Genomic DNA, 22818 nt, shown 5'->3' with positions numbered 1-22818 from the left:
ATATACAGTGATGTCCAGAGGCAGGCAGGAAAAGAGCAAAGCGGAGAATGCCTCTGCCAGAAGCCCCCTGCAGAACTTCCATAGCCCCTTTGGCCAAACTGGGTCAGATGCCCACACCTGAACCAATGACTTGCATGGGGAGAGGTGGCTCCCATGTTTTGCTTAGACCAGTCTCTGGGTTAGAGGCCCAGCCTTCCCTGAAGCACATGGGTACTGGGAGGAGAGGGGACAAAACTGGAGCTTTGCTGGCCAGGAGGAAAGGGGCAGTTGTAGGTAACCTCTAGTGTTGGCCACAGCATTCTCTTTCAAAATTAAGAATGTATATATTCTAACTCAGTCCTTCCACGGTTAAGAATGTATCTTATACCTACATAAGTGTTCTGGCAAGCATACAAAGATATTTATTGCAGCATTATAATAACAAAACACTGGAAATAACCTAAATATCTTCCAGTCATTGGGCAGATCTGTAAATACTGATAAGGAAAAATTATTCACAAAATATACCATGAAGTTTCCCCCCCACCCCCCCCAGCAAGGTACAAATTTGTATGTATCCTCAGATCCCATGTTTGTTTTTAAAAAGTCTTAATTCTTGGTTGGCAAAGATAAATTTCTGTAAACAGTCCCAAGAAACATGGTTATTGGTTATGGGATCGGTATGGCTGGGAAGGAATGTTTCTTTGCCATTTCAACAGTCTTTCTTGACTGTTTGAATTTTATAAAAAATCACTATGTATTACCTTTAAAATAGAAAAGAAAATGATAGGTATTTTCTTAGTGTGTACAGGAGCTTAAAGAGAGGAAACCAGGGTTCTAACCTGGGCGTTATGAGGAATGGGAGGGCCACTTGACTGTGTGTAATTGGCCTGAAGGGAAGTTGAGAAGGAAAAAAGTCCAGGAGTGAAACAGTCATTTTTTAAAAATCTTCCTTGGTATACTGCACATTGTCTTACACATAGTAGATTCAAATACACATTTGAAGAATGAATGAATATTTAGATCAAGACCCAGAGCAACTTTATGAGGTGCCAGAACCCAACTTAGCTCAAGTCAGCAAGAAAGTCGATTCTGCTGGAAATTTATTTTGCAAATAAAATATGGCTGCTGTTTCCTCTGTTTCCTTGAGCTTCCAGAATCTAATTCATTGCTAAAAATCAGAGTATGCAACTTTCTGTTCATCATCCATCTTAAACTGAAACCTGCTGTGCCAAGTTCTGAATAATAAAGCTGAATAAGATTTTTACAACTAAGGTAAGGGCAAAGAGGGGAACCACCAGCATGTGTTAGCTGTGTTGATAGTTGTGGCTTCAATGGAGAGATACCTAGATGGCCTAGATTGAGCAATTATTTTTTTAAAGCAAATTAAGGCCCTTTGGTACCCCACACTAACAAATCAAAAAATTAATTATGTCATTCCGATAATAGGAAGAAACTAGATAACAGTAGTGAAATAGAGTTTTTTATTTGGCCAGTATTGTAGAAAAGTGTGAATATGCTTACCAGTGAAATGAAACAATGATATGTAATAGTATTTTCAAGTAGGATTCTCTTCCGTGTGGAAAAGCAAAGGCATATGATCATTAAAAAGTCTTTATATTAGGGTGGGGGGAGGGGCAGTAAGGTGACACCATTACTTTGTGCTGATATTCTTCATAATTCCTTTGCTAGAGGGCGCTTTCTGAATTTGATTCTTGTAAATCAAAGAAAGAATGTTGTAACTGACATTTCCATTAAGTTGCTTTTAACTTTTATACCCTTGGGTTTTAGCATTTAGCTCTCTGTAATGGCCACCGGATGCCCACTTTATTCAGACAATAAAGATACCCATTGAGCTGTGGTAAGATCATTTCCTTTGGAACAAAATGAAAAGCTTTCTGCACTCACAATTGGAGGAAAATGTAAAATTTTAGTAGGCCTCTTCTGCTGAGACTGAAAAGAGTCCATGTTTGCACACCATAAACTTTGTGGTTCAAATGTGCTGTGGAAATTTCCAGGCTGCCTTTGAAATAAAAGAAGCAAATATACCTTTTCAGAGTGTTTTTGTAATGGGTCCTTAGAAATACTTGGAAGAAGAGTAGTATTTCACATCTTTGTTGGGATCGTTTTGGGATCAAAAGATCCTAAGATCGCTGGTACATTATATTCTAGAGTGGACCTGATTTAAATTACTTATGAGAGAGGAGAGAGAGGAAGGAAGGGAGGAAGGAGAATGAGGAGGCAGAGGGGAGGGAAGGAGGGTATAGGAGGAAAGAAGGGAGGAAGGAGGGAAGGAGAAAAAGTTTGTGTGCATGTATATATACCTGTAAACCTAAATGTTTATGTTCACCTCACATAATTTTTGTATACATCTTCCTCTGGTTTTCAGACAGTCTAATATCTGTGAATTCTGTGATTAAATTTGATTATTTTATTATTTTTGAGTAATCTCTACACCCAGTGTGGGGCTTGAACTTGTGACCCTGAGATCGAGAATCACATGCGGTAACCTACTGAGCCAGGCAGGCCACCCCTAAATTTGATAATTTTATTTTTGAAATTTATTTTTATTTTTTATTTACTTATTTTGTAATTTTTTTTTAAGTTTTACTTATTTTGTGAGAGAGAGAATGAGCACAAGGATTAGCATTGGGAGGGACAGAGAGAGAATCCCAAGCAGACTCTGCCCTATGAGCACAGGGCCTGATGCAGGGCTTGAAGTCGGGAACTGTGAGATCATGACCTGGCCTGAGCTGAAATGAAGACTTGGATGCTCAGCCGACTGAGCCACCCAGGTGCCCCTAAATTTGATAATTTCAGGTGAAATCTGCATCTGCATCAGGAAATATAAAAAATAATGATAGTGATAGTGCTTGGCACTGTTTTAAGCACATAATGCCTATGAATTCATTTAGTCCTTAGAGTAACCCTATTATTATCCCATTTTTACAGTTGAGGAAACAGGCAGAGAGAGATGGAGTAACTCATGCAAGGTGATGCACTTAGTAAATAGTGGGGCTATGTTCAAAACTGGATCATCTGTCTTGACTTCGTTGAAAGCAAATTAAAAATTAATTGAAGCAAAAATCATGAGATTTGAGTCATTCCTAAATCTACCAGTTCATCTTGTAAATCAGAGGCTTTTCTATTAGTGTTTACAGTGTTTCATTTAACTGAAATAATTTAATCTGAGCCCCTTGTTTCACAATCCACGTTTTAAGTTACTTTCCACAGTAAGCATATACTTTATAAATTATTTCAGTTGTAAATCTGACATACATTGAAGGACAGTAAATTTAGCTAATCAACATGAGAAACTTTAGAGAGCTACTTGTCTCCTCTTTTCTTAGGGAAGAAAGATGAGCTCTTTCAGTTCCTAAAGGAGTCCTCAATTTAAAATGAATGATTCCCCTGGAATAAAATATTCTTTCTCCTCCTGCAGAAAGCAGCTACTGCTTTCAGAAGCTGAAGTCATTTTTCTCTTCAATGGTCTGTATTTAGTCCTGATGTGTGTCTCCTGCCAGCTTTCTTTCTTTCTTTGAAACTTCAGCAGCAGCATAACTAGTGATTCACCCTTCTTGAAATAAATGCTGAGGTTGGTGTTCTACACAGATGATTTCTGAATGCCCAGGTCACAGCCTGCGCTCTGGCCCTGAGTTAGCGAAAGGTAAGGAGCCCCTCCTGGGGGAGATGTGATCGCAAAGTGATGAAGAACTTAAAGCCAAGAGCAGTGCCTGGCACCTGGGAAGACCTCAGGAGACGTCTGCCCCTGCTATGGTTGTTGTGTGTTGGGCCCTTGCCTTGTGCATTGCCTAGTTGAATTCTCTTTGCATTCCCATCAAGGAGGTGATGGTCTGTCCCCATTTACAGTAGATACTGCAGCTTAGAGAGGTGAAGAGTTTGTCCCAGGCCATATGGGTAGGTAAGTGGTTACAGCTATGGTGCAAACTGGGTTTTTTGTTTTTTGTTTTTTTTTTTTTTAAGTAGAAAAGTGTAGCAATCATTAAGTGTATAGTTTTTTTTTTGTTTGTTTGTTACTTGATAGAGACAGCAAGAGAACACAAGTGGGGGCGGGGCAGAGAGAGAGAGAGAGAGAGAGAAAATGAGAGACAGAGAGACTCTTAAGTAGGCTCCACACCCAGTGCAGAGCTTGACTCGGGGCTTAATCTCAGGACCCTGGGATCAAGGCCTGAGCTGAAATCAAAAGTTGGACACTCAACTGACTGAGCCACCCAGGAGCCCCATAAGTGTATAGTTTTTCTAGGTGTGCAAGATGGTTTAGTGTTGATCTGACTGCGTTCCTGGGATGAGAGATGCAAAAAAACCTTCATGCTATTCCACCATCTCGGTCCCTCTCCCATAAGTGTATAGTTTTTAATAGAAGTTTGCTCTTCCCTCCCACTTACCATTCCTCAACCAAGATAACCACTGTCCTCTTTCTATCACTGTAGGTAAAATTTGACTGTTCTTGAACTTCATAGAAATGGAATCATATTCATGTAGTGTGTACTCAGTTGTGTCTGGCTTTTTTCATTCCACATTATGTTGACATTCATCCATGGATTTGCAGGTGGCAGTAATTTCTTATGGTTTAATATATGGCTGTATTTCTCACTGTATGACTGTACCTCAGTAATTGATTTATCTACCCTACTGTTGATGGACTTTTGAGTTGTTTGTATTTCTTGGCTATAATTAAAAGTCTTAATCAGCATATGTATGCATGTTCATTCGCTCTTTCTTTGTTTCTTTGTTTCTTTGTTTCTTTCTCTTTTTTAAGTTATCTCTACACCCAATGTGGTGCTTGAACTCACAACTCGGTGAACAAGAGTCACACGCTCTACTGACTTAGCCAGCCAGGTGCGCCTCTGCTTGTAGATTCTTTGGGTATAAAGGAGCAGAATTGCTGGATCTTCATATGTCTGGAACTGCGGTTGATACTGTGAAACAGTTTTCCAGAGTGGTGTTACCAGTTGATGTTTGTACCTAGCACAGTGGCTGCAGTATCCATGCTTGGTATTGTGCGTCATCTTCCCTTTAGTTGTTCTTGTGAGTGTGTAGTGGAACCGTGTTGTATCAAATTTGGTTTTTAATCAATACATGCATATTGTAAAACATTTGGAAAATCACAGCAAAGTATGAGATGAAAAATAAAAACTTTAGTTCTGCCATCAAGATATATAGGTGTTAATATTTGGGTGTATTTTTTTTCTCACTGTGTATATGTATGTATATGCACGCTAAATACAAAATTGGTGTTGTTTTGTGCAAGCAAGATACTGTTAACGGGGATACTTTGGGTGCCTATATAATGAAACAAGAAAGCACAAATGGAATGCCCAAGAATAGAGGGCTAATGATAGTATAAATGTACCTCATATTTCCATTTTCCTGTTTTATTTGGAGGAAGAAGGAAAAAGGAAAGGAAGCCAGCATTTGTTATATATTTGCCGCGCCTTGGACTCTGCTGATGGAAGTGATGATGTGTCCAGAGTGGACTTGAGTGCTGTGAGAAAGTGTAACCCACACAGCAGCCGTCTGATATACAGCATGTTTGAAAAATAAGTCTTATTTCACACCTTGTAACTGAGCGTGCTGGAAAACTAGGCTCATGTCCCAGTGTAAATAGACTCTAATTACACTGGCAGGTTGTTTGCCCAGTCGCGAAAGTGCACATACTCCTATTGTTTTAACCCACGTGAATATTAACACATAGGGAGCACCACTTTGCATGGAGATTACTTCATTATTTGGTGCGTAGGCTTCATATTTTAACAACTGTCCTGTTTCCTTCAAATGCATTAAAGCCAATGCCGTTGTTTTTCAACATTAAATCTAATCTCAAAATCCTAATTAAAATCTATATTTGAATAATTTGCATTATTGACTGAAGTTTTCATTGGTTAGTTTTTTTTTTTGCCAAATGGAACCTTGTTATTTGAAGCCATGCGTAATCTCCTGAATACCCAGGACTAATTTTTGTTGCCAATAAAAATGCTTTGGTGGGGGTGGGGGGAGGATAGAAAAAAAGACCGGAAATCTACAGTCTTATAATCCTGAATGTACTTTATATTTTCATGACAATCAGTAGAGACCTCTTGGTTTTTTTTTTCAAGAGCAGAGGGTATGGGATCTTTCCGTTGAGGATGGCTGGCCTAGGGTAAAGTTCTCTCATGTGGGCCTAAGTTAATTTTGGGTGTGTTGGGGAATAACTTTGAAGAGCGATAAATATTTTGTATATACTTGTCAGATCACTAAGTTGTACACCTGAAACTAATGTAACATTGTGTCAACTGTACTCAAGTTAAAAAAAAAATTTTTTTTTTTAAGAATAGTGAATATCTACTCTCATGGTCTTTACAAACAAAAGCCAGAATTCATTAAACTTTATTCAGACAGTACAACCTAAATAAAAATAATAGCTTAATTTTGGACATGTTGGACAATTAGGTATTTCACATTAGTTCATTTTCCTGATTTCTGAAGCTTATTTATTTAAAGGGTAAGACTAAATATTTAGCTTTATAATTGAAATTTCAACAGGGACACATTTCCCAGAATTACTAAAACCTAGATACTAATTAAAATTACCATTTGCATTCTTTTTTTTTTTTTAATGTTTTTTTTATTTTCTGGGGGGTGGAGGGGAGAGACAGAACGCACGCAGGGGAGGGGCAGAGAGAGAGAGGGAGACACAGAATCTGAAGCAGGCTCCAGGCTCCAAGCTGTCAGCATAGAGCCTGAAGCGGGGCTCGAACTCATGAACTGCGAATCATGACCTGAGCCAAAGTCGGACGTTTAACCGACTGCGCCATCCACGTGTCCCTACTGTTCTTATTAGTCTTATTTATCATGTGGAGATACGTTTTTTAGACTTTAATTTTTTACTGAAGTACAATTACCATACAATGTTATTATTAATTTCAAGTGTATAATGCAACGTAGTGATTCAACAGTTTTGTGCCCTACTTGGTGTTCACCATGATAGATGTGGTCCCTATCTGTCACCGTATGTTATCACTGTATTATTGACTGTATTCCCTATGCTGTACTTTTCATCTCCATGACGTATTTTATAACTGGAAGTTTGTACTTCTTTATCACCTTTATCTATTTCATCTACCCCCTTCCACCTCTTCTCTGACAACCACCAGTTTGTTGTATTTAAGAATCCGGGTTTGTGTTTGTTTTTTAGATTCCACAGAGGAGTGAAATCATGTGGTGTTTGTCTTTCTCTGACTGACTTATTTCACTTAGCATAATACTCACTAGATCTGTCCATGTTGTTGCTAATAGCAAGATCTCATTCTTGTGTGTGTGTCTTTTTTAATGTTTGTTTATTTAGAGTGCGTGAGCAGGACAGGGGCAGAGAAAGAGGGAGAGTGAGAGAATGCCAAGCAGGGTCTGCACTGTCAGTGCAGAGCCTGATGCAGGGCTCAGTCTCACTGTGAGATCAAGAGTCAGGCGCTTAATCGACTGAGCCACCCAGGTGCCCCAAGATCTCATTCTTTTTTATGGCTGAGTAATATTCCATTGTATGTTTACCACTTCTTTATCCTTCCATCTGTCTGGACACGGGCTACTTTCATGTGGAGCTCTCTTTAGAGGCTCTAGATGCATAAGTCTCCTTGTTCCTATGTTAGATACTTGTGGAAATTACTGTGCTTCTAGTTCATATGACTGCTTTTTGTGGTTCTTCTGTCGTCTTCTATAGCTGACACCTTGTTTGCTTCCAGAGCGGCTCACGCTTCTGTGTCATTGCTTCTACTTGGCTTTGGACTAGGGATTGTGATTTCCAACTGTGTAGGATTGTGTGTAAGAAGAAAAGAAGGAAGCTGACAATGAACTGTGTTATATATCGGGTGCTGGGTCCGAGACCACATGTTGCCTAAAAAGGAAAGAGTCATTTCCCAGCACCACTGTTTTGCATGCTCAAAGGCCGTTTCTGTTTTTATTTATTTATCTTTATTTCTTGACAGTAATAATGACTTGTTTGTAATCAAAATGGAAGCACTACAGAAATGTGTGATTTAAATTCAAAGGGCCCCAGGGTGCCTGGGTGGCTCGGTTGGTTGAGTGTCCGGCTTCGGCTCAGGTCATAATCTTGAGGTCTGTGAGTTCCCTGCGTCATTCACATTCTGTGTCTCCCTCATTCTTTGCCCTTCCCACTCACTCACTCTCACTCTCTCTCTCTCTCGCTCTCGCTCTCGCTCTCAAACATAAATAAACATCAAAAATAAATTCAAAGGGACTCATTTTATCACCTCTAGGCATAACAGCTCTTTAAGAATTTGGTAAGCTCTTTTTAGATTTTCATGTAACTTTTTAGATTTTCATGTTATTTTACAGAAATGAGGCTACTCTCTCTATATAACATATGTATATAGTTATATATATACAGTTATATATAATATATATTATATATTATATATATAATATATATATACAGATTATATATAACTGTATATACATTATATATATAACTGTATATACATTATCCTGATACTTTTTAAAAACAATGTATCATGATACTTTCCATGGCTGTATATAAAAAAAATTTTTAATAGCTTTCTGGTATTCTGCAATGTGGATATATAAAAATTTAGCCAGCTTCCTATTAATGGAAATTTGAGTTATTTGTATACAAGTATTTACACACTTAGGATTGTGTTTGTGTAATTCTTCTGTTTAAGGTTAATTACTCGAAGTAGAATTGCTGGATCAGATGGTGTATACATTTAAAATTTGGTGCTGTCTGCCGTAAGTGTATCCCAATTTACTCTTGTTTAGGTTAACAATGGTACAAAACAATGTACCAATTTACTCTTTTATCAAAGACTGTTTCTGTGTATTTCCTGGTGTTTTCAGAGTGCAAATTGTGAATCAGAAGTGTCAGATGAGGTATTTTTGCGTTTCAGTTTTTAGTCCAAAGAGAGGCCTTTATTTATTGGATGAAAGAGGCAAGAAGTAGGAGAAATGCCTCTGTCAAGAAGAGAGGCAGGTAGAGCCTGGAAAAGGAGGAGGGAAGAATGGAAGAAAGAGAAGATGCCAGGGGAGATGGTCGTCTTCCACCAGAAGCAGATCCCTCCTGTGCCCTCTGGTTTCTGTGTGTGGCACTTTCTAGCCTGGCCTGAGGGTCTTCCTAGATCACCACCGTCCTTCTCACCATTTCAGGTTATCCATTTACCCTGAAGTGGATAACCTTTGGGGAATGGAGGCCTCCCTGTTTCCATGAGGACATCAAGCACAGATCTTAATTGTGAATAGAAGCTAGCCCTTTTAGAGTTCAGATATTGTGAGGCTCACGAAATTGCTGGGAAAGTGGGAACCAGACTATGGAAATGGTCCAGGGAAGCTGGGTACGTAGGGCCACAGGCATGTTCTGAGTAGGACGTGCCACCAGGGCCATGCTGCACTGGGGACACAGGCCCACCTTGTGGCAGCAGAGATGAGAATTTGGCCTCTTCACCTCTACCAGTTAGTTGTGGTCTCTGCCTCACTTCAGTTCTCCTGTGTACATGGGGAATTCCCCAACAGAGGAAAAGATTGTGTTCAGATGCTGACTGAAATATGGATCATTTCCAGCCTCTATCCTTGGGTAATCCCTCTTGCCTCCTTCTTCAGGGTCTTTGAGACCTCAGAGAAGGGGGATACAGGTGTAGATATGTAGACACATCCATACACACATACTTAGATACATATAGCCTTTTTAAAATCACTCTGTATGCTCCCCCCTGTTAGGTAGCATGGCAGCACATGTTGTTGTTGTTTATGTTTAATTTTTTTTAACAATTATTTATTATTGAGAGACAGAGCATGAGCAGGGGAGGGGCTGAGAGTCGGGGAGACACAGAATCCAAAACAGGCTCCAGGCTCTGAGCGGTCAGCACTGAGTCCGACATGGGGCTCGAACTCATAAACCATGAGATCATGACCTGAGCTGAAGTTGGACGCTTAGCCGTCTGAGCCACCCAGGTGCCCCTTGCACATGTTCGATCCAGCTGCAGGGGTAGGGATTCAACAGATGGTTGGTTGTGCCACGTTTGTGGGTGGGTACGTAAGGATAATTTAGATGGAGATTGGATTTAGCTTGGAAACTAAGACCCTTCAGCCAGAAGACGTAGATAGTTTGACTACATGGTCAGATTATTTGTATTGAGGAGTCAGGAGGCCCAAATTCAAGTTCCTCAGAGCAATGACTTCCGGTAAGAAGACGATTATGAGTGAAGACACCTGGATTCTAGTGTTGGTTCTGACAACTAAGAGGGATGTGGGACAAACCCCATGACTTTTAAATTGTGTCCTTATGTTTTAAGTGAGGGTTTGGATGAAGTCATTGTTTTAGAATCAGACGACCCATCAGGAGAATTACCTGGGTTGCATGTGTGTGCGCGTGCGCATGTGCAGAATGTTAGGCCTCAACTCTAATCCATCCATCAGAATTTCCAAAAGGGGTCTGGGGGACTTGTATTGTTAAAAAAAACTCGCAAGTGATTCTGATGGTGCCACAGTTATAGAATACGTAAGAAGTTTCCTTATCAGTTTTCATGTTCCACGAAACGTGTTCATTTCAAAGGTGGGTGGTCTGGAAAATTGATTTTATTAGGCATCTTCATCAACTCTTCTCTGAACTTAATAGAGCTCCACATTGTCTCATCTTCAAATTCTCTTTTTCTGCATTCTGTGGCAAAGGCTGCTAATTTTACATCCAGTGTCTATTCTCTTCTTCTTTGGTAACCAAAATACCTGATAATTTTCTAGGGTGTAGTAATGTGCCAAGCTGAAAGACTCTATTTCCCAGCCTCCCTTTCACATGGCTATGGGCCAGGGACTTCAGCTTTAGTAACTGAAAGGTGAAGTGTTATGTGTGGGGCTTATGGGAAGGTTCCAGAGACTGACTTGTGTAGACAGTGCATCCTTTTGCTTTTTCTGTGTCTTCCTACCCACTGCTTGGGACATGGACACAACGGCTGAAATCCAGTAGCCATCTTGGATCATGATGTAACGGTGGAGTTGGAAGCCATACTCTAAGTAGAGCACAAAGAAAGGAGGAGTCTGGATCCCCAAGGACCCTGGAGCTGTGACACCACCCCTGGAGTGCTTACCTCCACACTTCGTTCTTGCTGGTTAAGCCAAAGTTATTTTGTGTTTTTGATCATGAACAGCTAAACCTAACCTCACTGATAGTCTTGCTGGGTGGAGGCTTGACAGTATGTCTTCCACACCTCTAGGTGGCTTGCGCATAGTAGGTGCTCCATAAGTATTTAACAAGTTAAACGCCCAGTGGTACTGAAGGCTCCAGCTGCTCTCAACTCTGCCTTTCTTATGTTAGATTAAATTACTCATAGGGACCTTTTGTTTGTTCTGTCCCAACCACCAGGAAGGTCGTTCACAGTCCTCTGTACAGGGCTTTAGGGCCACACGCTTAAATATTTTGACAAGGCAGCAGATAGTGGGCCTTTGAAATGGCAACTGCATGCATACATTATTTCGAATGAAAATCTAAGGGCTGGGCACTTTTCTGAATCTACAGAAGAAATAGAACGTGGTTTTCAAGTGATGTCAGAAAAGGCCACCATGGAACTTTTGCTATCATTTGGAGGCTGTTCTTTCCACAGTGCTGGCCAGGAACTTGATGTCAGGGGACTCTTTTGAAAGCCACTATTAAGGGGCCCTCATTGCCAGCTACTGACAAGGGGGTCTGCCTTCTCAGTGGCAACCTCAGAGGTGGTCTTGGCCAGACCAAGTTGCTCCTGACTCATGCTGAGCTTCGTCAGCCAGGCTGACACGCCCCTTCGAGGCCAGGACAACATGCTGGTTTCCTGGAAGCATGGGGGCCAAGACTGTGCTGCTAAGAAAATGGTACTGTTTTTGCAAGTATGGCCTAACGGGAGTGTGTTTAAAACTCTTCCTCAACAGTAAAGCTCCTTTCCAAGAAATATGGGGTTAAAAAAACCCAGACTTAAAAGCAAAAGCTGGGAGATGAATCAACTCTTCACCGATACCAAGGAGTTTATTTCAAAACAGGTTTCATTGACTGCATTGATTTGGATGGCCCACCCATCTCGGTTTGCCCACTGAGAGCAGGGCGCAGAGGAAGACCCACACCCCTTTGTGGGAAAAAGTGAATTCTGTGGCAAACCCTAGTGGCTCAAGAGTGTTTGCTTCTCCTGGAAATAATTATAGAAATATGCAATCCTTGAAAGGCAACATCTGGCTGGCTGGAGGCGAGCTGGCAAATACTCAATCTAAATAGATGGAGGTGACGTTGCACAGAAGGAAAAGAAACAGCCCGAGAAAAGGGCCAGTGAGTTTTTGAGCCCATGTCTAGAGAGATACCCCTCTCTATCCTTGGGTTGACTTTTCCCCTGGAGAAGGGCACCCCTCCCAGCCTTTCTAGAAGACAGATGCACAGCCCAGAGCCCAGTGACCTACCCCCTGCACTTCTGAGGAGGCTTCCATGGAGGAAAGGGGGCCTCTTATGGCTCTGGTTGGCTCCCAGAGCTGAGATGGGTTTGCTGCCCGGGGAGTGCCCTGGGCCAGGGCTCTGCAAGCAGCCTTGACTTCTCATCTGCTTCCAGTGCAATCTGAGGTGTTCATTTAGACGGTTAGACATGTCTTTTCCCCCCCCAATGCTTTTTCAAGTGCCGTTTGCTTGTCCTTACCAGCCATGCCCAGCACCCGGGAGCTCTGCGGCATTTCTGCCTGCTCAGTTCGGAGGGGCCCAGCTTTGGACCTCTTGAAACTCCAGGGCACATCCCCTTTGGTCCTTTTTAATTTTTACATCCGCCAGCTAGTGACGAAAGCAGAACAGCATCTTCATGGGTTTATGGATGTTGGCGATTTTTCTTTTTTAATAGCATGCTATATGTGTTCAAGGAAAGAATTCAGTTCTAATCAATCTGAGGAACTATTCTGGATTTTCAGACACTGGGTTTCTATGAGAGCTATGGTAGGGGTATTTTGAAGGACTTACTGGAAAATCTGGGCCCTCTGCAAGTTTTTGCAGATGGTGCATTTTCACAGAGAAATGCTTCTAGTAGCAGTTTTGTTCAGTTCTTCTATAGTTGTTACTCTTGGCTGTGGTTTTGTGGAGCCTGAGACAATGGTCTTAGAAGTCTGGGTTTGACTTCTCTGGTCTCTTAAGCTTTCAAGCACCTGAAGAAGGCTTAGAGAAGACCAAATTTCTTTCAAGTCAAGAGGTCTTGGAATAAATCCCTGGAGGAATGCAGGAGGGACATCCTGCTTTTGAATAAATAGTTGTTAGTGTAATGTGGCTGAAGTAAGTCCTAGTAATCACGTTGAGAAGGGGACTCAAGAATGGAGTTTATCTGGGTTAAAGGGTTACAGAGCTGAGAGTCCTCAGACCCCTAAGACACTGAAGTTCCACCTCTCCTTGATTGCTGTGTGATCTCAGACGAGAAATCACTGGACTTTTCTGAGCCTCAGTTTCCTTACCTGTAAAACTGTGCAGCCTGTCTCACTGTCTTTTTCTGTGACTCAATACAGTCATGTGGTGTTGATGCTTTCTGAACTGTAAAGTGCTGTGTCAATGTTGATGGCTCTCTTGTTTACTTCGCCCTTCTCCTGGCCTCCAGTGTCAGTGGTGACATCAACATCACTGCTTCCACCATCCCTGGGCTGGACCATCTTTCTCATACTCACCTCATTTCTCACACTTACCTGTGTCACTGACTTTGGGTTGCCGTTTGGCCCTGCTTCCGATTTGGGAGCTGTGATCTTTGCTTTTCCTGCTCCCGGGTAAGGCTTTGTCTTTCTAAATCTTCCTGTTTGGACTCTGTGATAGGTTCTCTGTTTTCTGCAGCATTCTTAGCTTTGTTCTGTACAATCTTCAACTCTTTTCTATTGTTTAAGAGTGTGTGGGGAGGGGAGAAAGGATGGGGACCTCTGAAAAGGTGCTTTATTAATCTTTTTCTGTGCTTCTTCCATGTTTGCCTTCCCCAGCCCAGACTCTGCCCCCTTCCCCACGGTTTAGAGAAGACGCAAAAGCTCTCAGAAGGTGTTGGCTTTATTTAACTGTGTGGGGCTGCAATTTACATTTAAGACAAATGCCTTTTATTCGTTCAATACAGATGCTTACCAACTGCTATGTTTACAACTAAGTGCCAGACCCTACATTAACCCTAGAGGATAGGTGGTGGTATCTTTATCAAAGGATCGCAAAGCACAGATCCTACTCTTGGTACCTTGTGTTTCGGTGGGGGAGATCTACTGGAGGAGATGCCAGTAAACACACAAAGGCATATCAGTGGGTGATAAGAGCTCAGAAGAACAATTTGGTGAGGTAAGGTGGGTGGGGGATGGTGGAAAATCCTACTTTATGGGGATCGTCTTTCCTATGAGATGGCCAACAAGAAGTTGAGGCTGGACGGAAAGTCTGGAGCATGGCTATCCTAGGGGAAGAGCATTGGGAAAAGGAGATGGGGGCCGTATGGCCCTAAAGTGTGTTCTGGGAGCAGCAAGGGGAAATGTGGGATGGGAGACTGTTCTAAGAGGTAGTGGGGTTGGGGACGCAGAACCTGCTGGATTTCACAGGTCATCTTAAGGCTTTTATTGTGATGGCCATGGGAAGCCAGTGCAGGGTTTTGAGAACGAAGGAAGTGGACAACCTAGAACTTTCTGTGGGCTTACAGAAAGCACAGGACTTGCTATGGACTTGTTCTGTAGCCACTGAGAGTGGCAGTGGCTTAGTGACACAGAAGAGGAGCGGGGAGTAACAAAGGGCACTGAAGGTGGGAACAACAAGCTGGAGCGAGTACCTCAGGAAACCACGTGCCTGCTGGTTCAAAATGTGTTTGAAAATGTTGACCAAACACACGAGAGTGTGGTAAGAAGGTCACAGGAGTGTGCTGTGTAAATCCAGAAAGGTATTAGTATGCATACTGAACTAATGGCCAGAGTTACCGATAGTGCTGTGCTCTGAATACATTCTGAAATAAGTGCTTTTCCTTGCGTTCATTTGTTTATCAAAATGTTGACTACTTATGAAATAGTAACTTAGTGCTTACTGAATGATACTAGAATTTGTTGTCTTGTTTCTGGTCAGTTCACAGGCCACATGGAAGGTTGGGCCATCTGTTTCTTTGATGTGAGTTTTTTGTTACCTCATGGGGGTAGAGTTGGTATCAGTTGTGGTTGAACCATCTGACTACTGATGACAAAGCTGTGTCATCTGCCTCTGCTCTTTGGAGGTGGGCTCCTAAAAAAGCTTTCTGGGGGTGCCTGAGTGGCTTAGACGGTTAAGCGTCCAACTTCATCTCAGGTCAGGATCTTGTTGTCTGTGAGTTCGATCCCTGCATCAGGCTCTGTGCCAACAGCTCAGAGCCTAGAGCCTGCTTTGGATTCTGTGTCTCCTGTCTCTGCCCCTCCCCTGCTTGCTTGCTTGCTCGCTCATATGCTCTCTCTGTCTCTCAAAAATAAATAAACATGAAAAACACTTTTAAAAAGCTTTCTGTATACACGAGGAGTTTTAATACATTTGTTATGGCAGCAAGAGCTAAGTTTTAGCATTTATGGGAGGTCTTGACTCGCTGAAACTTCCTGATGCCTGGCTCTGCTTTTTTCTTTGTTTTTAGCAAATATGAAGGGGGGGGGGTGGATTTCTCACTGGCTTTATTTTCTGAGTTGCTTTTAGTCTTAACCTGCAAAAACATCGTCAGGGAAGTAATTGTGAAAAGTAGGTCTAGTGTGGATTGGATTTCTTATCAGAAAGTTCATTAGAATAACATGTAGCCTTTTTGCTACTGAAAACAGCAGTCCCCTTTTGATGATGTTTAAATTTTGAAGTTCAAAAAAGGAATTCAGACAGTTTGTTCCCATGTCTGAAAATATTATTACTCTGTTTAGTATCTTCAAGAGGCATGGAGCTGAGAGGGTGGGGTGGAAGTTAAGTGACCTGGTTAAATATCCATGTGCTGCCGAAATCTTATAGCAGGTGGGATGCTCAGAAAGAAAATAGTTCCAAGAAGTCGTTGCCCAAGAGCAGTGGAGGGTGGGTCACACCCTATTATGTGTTTATTCTGGTAAAGGGAAAAGAGAGTTAGCTTTCCTTGGGGCCCCAGATGTCAGGGATGATGAACAAATACATTCATAAGCTGGACTCCTTTCCTTTGATGGAGACCTTGCTCCCAAATGCCTCGCTCGGAGGTAAATCTGTTTCTTCATATGAGGAGTGCCCAGTTGCTCCCTTTGGACTCAAAGAATCAATTATTCAGAAATGTGACTTTAAGCCCCAAAGCAAAGTTTGGGCAGTGTTTCGAGGGCTAAACTTCCAAAGACTATGCCCTTTCCCAGGGGTCAGCACAGGACCTTTTGGCTCCTCTTTCACGAGGGGAATACTCTTGAGATTGCCATTTGGCCGCCTCCTCCCTGTGGTGTGTGCATTCACTGAAGGCCATTCGGGATTGAATGCTGAAGAGATTACAGGGCAGCCCTGCCCTCCAGGAGCCCACAGTCTGTGATGGGAGGTAGAGAAGGGATAGGGCAGTCCCAGTGAGTGGGCCTGGGCAGCACTGGCACATGTGTGGGGAGGGGTTGAGGGGGTCAGAGGACAGGAAACGTGGTCCGGGGGAGTCAGGGAAGGTGAGGCCTGAGGAGAGGAGGGGTTGCCAGGCAAGCTCATGGAAAGCCATGGAGCCAGCACGACAAATGGCTGAGATGTTCTGGGAGGCAGGGTCAACAAGAAGCAGTCATTAACTGGTGTGGTACCTGAGGGAGAGGAAGAATCTAGGAAGCTTCCCAGCTTACCGGTGGGGTTGGCATTAATGTTTTGTCCTGTGCTTTTTTTTTTATTTATTTTTTATTTATTAATGTTTTTCCTGTCCAGGAAAGGATCAAATGGTCCTGGGACCTTTTGTACTGTTGGACAATTGGAAGCTACTATAACAAGAGTAGGCATGATGGTAAGTTGGGTCTAGCCAGGGAGCTGTTTTTCTTATGAGAAAAACGTAGAGAAACAAGTCCCAATAAAATGTTGTTTGGTTTGAAAAAACTACTAGAAGAGAATTACGAATGGAAAGTTTCCCTACAGAGCATCTTAACTGTAGGCTGTCTCGCGTTAGGGCGTTGCTTTCTTCTATGTTGGCAGGTGGCAGTAATTCCTTCTATTTGTAAGATGGCACCAACCATCAGCCCAGAAGGTATTTAAGCTAAGAAGGTTTGGGGTTCTGGCCGGCAGGAGCTTGCCACTTGAAGAAACTGGGGTTGTGCCCTAGTTGGGGGGGTCTGCTGTTTGCGGGGTAAGGGCTGCATACTTAGGAGTTAACATGGTCTAGTAAAGTGGACGAACAGGGACTTGGGGCTGGGATGGACCAGATGCCCTCAGAATCCTAGCTCTGTCATTTGTTAGCTTATAACCTTGTCCAAGTTACTAAATCTCCTTGTCCTTCAGTTTTCTCATTTTCTTTACGGGGGTGGGGGGTGTCAGGCCGTGTTTATTGAATGTTAAGTAATCCCAGCTCCATGGGGGAGAAAATTCCTAGGACAAAGGAGAAGAATAGAGATTAAAAGCCCAGCCGTGCATTCACACTCATATGCACGCACCAGCAGACATAACACATGCGTATCCAAGCTCCAACAGTGACAAAGCAAACACCTGCCTCCCCATCCTGAGGGACAGCTGTTAGGAGCTGGTTCGGAGGTGCGGCTTCAGGATGGGTTCTAATAGCAGCAGCCTTGACTCTCCCTGCCCCCTCCCTCCCCCCCCCCCCCCCCCCCCCCCCCGGCCATACCTCAGAGAGCTGGAGTGTCTGGGAGGTTAGGTGGCAACTCTTCCCTGCTCTGTTGCGGATCCTTCTTGGCCTGGATCTCATTCATGGCCTCTTTGATGGAACACATGTCCCTCTTGTTGGCCATGGGCACACAGCTGTAGGTCTTGTTGGCCTGTAGCATGTGGCCTGTAACATCCTTGGCTGCTGCCTTGCCGATTAAGCGGCTGTACTTGTCCTTGTTGTCACTAGCAGGGCTCCCCATCACAGGTCCCTGCTGGGCTGCCTCCTCTTGCCACTGGGCCAGCTCCTTCAGTTGGGGTTTCTCCTCAGCCTCCTGGGGGTTCCACTCCTCCCCATAATGATAGGAGTCCAGCTCTTCATCTGAGCATGCAAACTCCTTTTTGAAGATCATGACATAGAGACACTCATCATCTCTGAAGGAGAAGGATGTCAGGCCAGCCACTTCCACCATATTGTGTAGGGTGCTCCTCTCTATCTCGTTCATTGGCTGAAACTTTTTCTTAATCTGCCCACTGTCTTGGATGAAATCTGACATCTCTTTCTCCATCCTTTATGAAACTCCACTTTCTGTTGTTTCTCCTGCTCCTGTAGTTTCTTCAGGCGAGCGACCTGCTCTTGGGCCTTGTGCCGAGACTCCTGGTCACCAAGACTGGGTGACTTCTCCAGGGAGTTCAGGATGGAGCCTAGTAGGTCTGCCATCTTGGGAGTCAAGTTTTCCCATTTGAGCAGAATGTCAGGTTAGATGTGAACCTAAGTAGAGTGCCCTAAGTAGTGCCTGGCTCGTGGTAGGCACTCACTAAATTGTCAGTTTGTTTCCTTTGTTGATGTGGGACATGTCTGTATCACCACTGGGCAGGAACCCTGGCTTTCTGTTTATCACCTGAATGACACTTGATCCCTTGGGCAGATAGCCACCTTCTTTCTCTTGTACTCCCTGTACCTGCTTTGGCTAATAGATGGGGGGAGGGGGGGTTGTGGAGGCCTTCTTATCACTTTCTTTCTCATGATGTCTGCATAGTGCCTGTGAGCGTGTGTACATGTACATCCATGTGTGTGCTTTGGGGTTGGAGGGTTGGTATGAGGAGGCTCAATAATAATGATTGAAAGAGAGGAAAAAATAAATACACTCTAAATGTATCTGTTGCTATATTATTTGTTAAAGACCTGCAAAAAATCTTGTTAACTACTAGAGAAACTAAATAGAACCTACCAAAACTGCTTTTTCAAAATATTAAGCCTCTGCTTCCTAATTTTGTCATGGCTTACGAGGGTGCCTTTTAATTCTTGTATTAAACGCAATACTCTTGTGTGACTTTAGTGTCTTCTCTCCTTTGCTAAAAAGATAAAATGCGGTCCTTTTCTTACAAAGAGTGAAGTTTATCATGTTTGTGTCTTTTCAGATTCAGTGGAGAAAATCAGATTTACTTGAAAATGTTAAGATATCTGTAGTTTTTGTATTTTGATACAGGAGTCTGAAAATAAGCTGTGACAGTTGAGAACAAAAATGAGCACTGTACCACAGGCCAACTTTGAAGGAGTTTACTAACATGTATCAAATTTCTACCATACTGGATGGTGCTCTTGTCAGTGTTTTTCTCCATGTCAGGATATGACACAAGTATGTCCTGACGTCGAGGATGTGCCTGAAGTAATTCGCATTCACTTCTTGTATGGGCTGGAGTCCCTGAGTGGATGTGTTGGGTGAGCCAGAACACCCACCCCCAGCTGCAGGCAGGAGTGGCTTCCCTCCAGTCAAGGGACTTAGTGGGGGATAAGATCTGGAGAAAACTCTGCTCTTTGGTTGTTCTCTTATCTTCTTCCCTTCTCAGCACTGTTTGGGCCATTCTTACCTCTGTACTTGTTATCTCTGGTGCCGATCACCTTGAATTTTCTCAGTATATGTAAGTGGATGATTGTTATGAGTAAATAGGAGATGAAATCATTGGCTCCCAGATTTGGAAGAACCTGCAGGTTCTGAAGGGCTGACCCCGGAGTCCCTTCTCAAACCTGCCTGTTTGCCTTCCTCCACTGACGGGAGACTCACTGTCTACCAAAACAGCCTGGTTTAGCTTTAGGTGTCTCTGTTAGAAAACCTTCCTTCCCTTAGATCGAATTGGAATTTGTGTCCCTGGCACATTTACTCATGATTCCTTGTTCTAACCTTTGGAGCCATGCAGGGCAAGTTTAATCCCTTTTCAAATGGCAGCCCTTCTGGTATTTCTGTTTCATGACAATATATCCTGTTCTCAGCCCTGTTCCCGTCCTCTGTACCCAGTGCCTTCTCTGAGCTTCTGGGTACTGAAATCATCCTGGCCACTCAAACCAGACTCTTGCTGATAGCCCCAAGCAGAGGGGGCTCCCTAACTCACCAGCGACAGCACTGATCAGCAGGGTCCATTTGGCTATTGTGGCTGCTGGACTGGTGCCTCTTTTGTCCCCAAGACTCCCTGCGTGTTCCCTGGAGGCTGTGTGCTTGGGCTGAAGATACACTTCTGAGATAGTTGGGGGTACTTGTTGATTTCCAGGGAGTCTGCATTGTGGTTAATTGCCCTGCCCTGCTGAATCTGGATGTTTAATTTCCAGAGATCGTTGTGGTCATTGACCATCATCTGTCTCACAGCAAATTTGTTCTCAGCTACGACCCAAGTCTTTTTTCTTTTTTAAAAAAAAAAAAAATTTTTTTTTAATGTTTTTATTTATTTTTGAGACAGAGAGCACGAGCAGGGGAGGGGCAGAGAGAGAGGGAGGCACAGAATCCGAAGCGGGCTCCAGGCTCTGAGCTATTAGCACAGAGCCCAACACACGGCTCGAACTCACGGAGTGTGAGATCATGACCTGAGCTGAAGTCGGACGCTCAACCGACTGAGCCACCCAGGCGCCTCCCAAGTCTTTTTTCTTAAAAAAACAAGATTTGCTCCTGTGCCTTATCATCTTGGAGTCAAACAATTGGTTTCTTCAGGGCCTTTGATTCTCCTTGTTAAACTTCATTTTCTTGGGCCTCACCTATTGTCCAGTCTGCTGATCTGTTTGGCCCCTTAACTCTGAACTCACTGCCTGTGTTTCCTGGGCTTCTGTGGTTTTCGTGGTTCAGGGCATGGGCTTTAGGGTGTAAATCTCCTGTCTACCACCTACTGGGTGTGTGGTTTGGGGCAAGGGCATAGTGAAGAATCTTCTGGGGCAGTTGACAGAATGGATGAGTGGTATCTTAAGGAACCCAAGGGCAGGAGGCAGCAGCCTCAGGAAATCAGAGGTGGGGAAGCTGAAAAAAGATATCATCCCTGCTTCTTTCTGAATGTTTACTTTTTTTTTTTTTTCCCCTTCTCCCCTGGAGACTGACTTATGTGGCAGGCAGAATAATGTCCTCCTCCCAAGATATCTACCTCTTAATTCTGAAACCCATGAACATGTCACCTTACATGGCAAAAGGGATGTGATTAAAGTAAGGATCTTGAGATGGGGCGGTTCTCTTGGATTCGCCAGCTGGGCCCATGGTCATCACATGTTCTCATAAGGAAGGCACTCCCCACTCGGAAATCAGAGCAGGCTCCTGATGGAGGAAGCAGAGTCAGAAAATGCTACCCTACTGGCTTTGAAGATGGAGGAAGGGACCAAAGAGCTAAGCAATGCAGTCAGCTTCTAGAAGCTGGAAAAGGTGAGGGAATAGATTTTCCCCTAAAACCTCCAGGAAGAATGCGACACTAATGACACCTAGACCTTAGCCTAGTGAGACTTCTGACCTCCGTTACAGTAAAAATCAATGTGTGTTGTTCTAAGCCACTCACCTGCAAGTGCCTTCTTTAAAGTCTTTTCCATGCTGACTGTCCTCTTGCAGTCATGAGCTCCCCACCTGCTCCTTGTGCCCACGTTGGAGGCAGTGTGGACCATTCCTGCCTTGACGCTTTGTTCATTGCTCTTGTCTGACTCAGGGCCCAGCATGGACCCTCCATGGGGTGGGTTCTTGGTAAATGTCTCCACGGACTTACCAAAGACTCCAAGAGAAACCTTAAGGTGCCTTTCAGAAATCTGGCTGCAGGATCAGTTCTTGGCCTCCCAGCATACAGCCCTGCCAGAAAAGGAATAAGGCCAGTCCCTCATGATTCTCTCCCAGCGAGCCCTGTGTGGGCTTCCAGATGGCCACTTCTTCCGTAAGTGTTGGTGTCTGCCGGAGAGCCTCTGTGTGGTGAGTCCACCTACTTTCTGAGACTGAACAGTTGCCATGTTTTCCTAGTCTTTAAATACCAGAAGTTAAAAAAAAAAAAACAAACAAACGACAGAAAGTGGGTTTTGGTGCCTTCTTTTTCTTTAATGTACTACGGTTGAAAAAGTGCTTCTACACTGAGGACTTCATTTAATCCCTATGGTGGCCCCATGAAGTGGCCAACCCTTTTTCAGTTTGTTAATTATGGGAGTGACAGCATCCAAACTCTTCATATTTTGGGGGTGGAAACCCATCATCACTTTCCATGGGCCAGAGTTCATGGCAGGGCCTGCCCAGTCTCTCTCTCGTGGGTGGGGAGATGTTTCTGTTCCCAGGGCTGCTCTATTGTCCCTTAAAGAGGTGGTGAGAATATTCTCATTTTCCCCTTAGAATTCCAGACAGCACTTAGCATGCTGCTTTCCTTTTCCACTAAGTCAGCATCCTCTTGTACCCTAGCCCTCTTCCCTGCTCTTAACATGGCCTCCTTGCTGTCTGGGCCTGTAGCGGTCGGCCAGCCATCTTCTCTCTGGCTTGAATTGGAGATATTTGGGAAGGCCTTCTGGGTGAGTGCTTGCTCTTGGAGATGCCTGCTGTCAGTGTGACCTGGGACATCGTCTCGTCTCTACTGCTGGGGTGCACACAGAGATGCTCCTTGCTGTTCTCTAGGCACGGTCCCGGCAACCGCAGCCTCAGCCTCCTTTCTCCTCGTGATCTTCTGCAGATGGTCCTCGACCTATCACCCAGATGAGTTCTAGATGTTTATTTTGCAATTCGTTGATTGTCTGGAGCTAGAATGCTTTGTCCTGGGGATTTAGTGTCATAAATGGTGCTTAGAGGTTCTAGGCCCCCAACCAACATCTGTTGTACTTGTTAGGTGGTCAAAATCCGGAG

The 22818-nt window shown here is 43.6% G+C and overlaps 1 protein-coding gene and 1 pseudogene across 4 annotated transcripts in view; one reads left to right on the top strand and one right to left on the bottom strand.

Annotated features, from left to right (window-relative positions):
• CGNL1 (cingulin like 1) overlaps nt 1-22818 on the top strand; it is a 158821-nt gene that overhangs the window by 13644 nt on the left and 122359 nt on the right. The window lies entirely within an intron of this gene.
• LOC123386237 lies at nt 14337-18508 on the bottom strand (annotated as a pseudogene).

This window comes from Felis catus, chromosome B3 (genome assembly GCF_018350175.1).
Source record: "Felis catus isolate Fca126 chromosome B3, F.catus_Fca126_mat1.0, whole genome shotgun sequence".
Lineage (NCBI taxonomy): Eukaryota > Metazoa > Chordata > Mammalia > Carnivora > Felidae > Felis > Felis catus.
The sequence above is the reverse complement of the archived record's forward strand: the minus strand, read 5'-3'. Positions and strand labels throughout refer to the sequence as shown.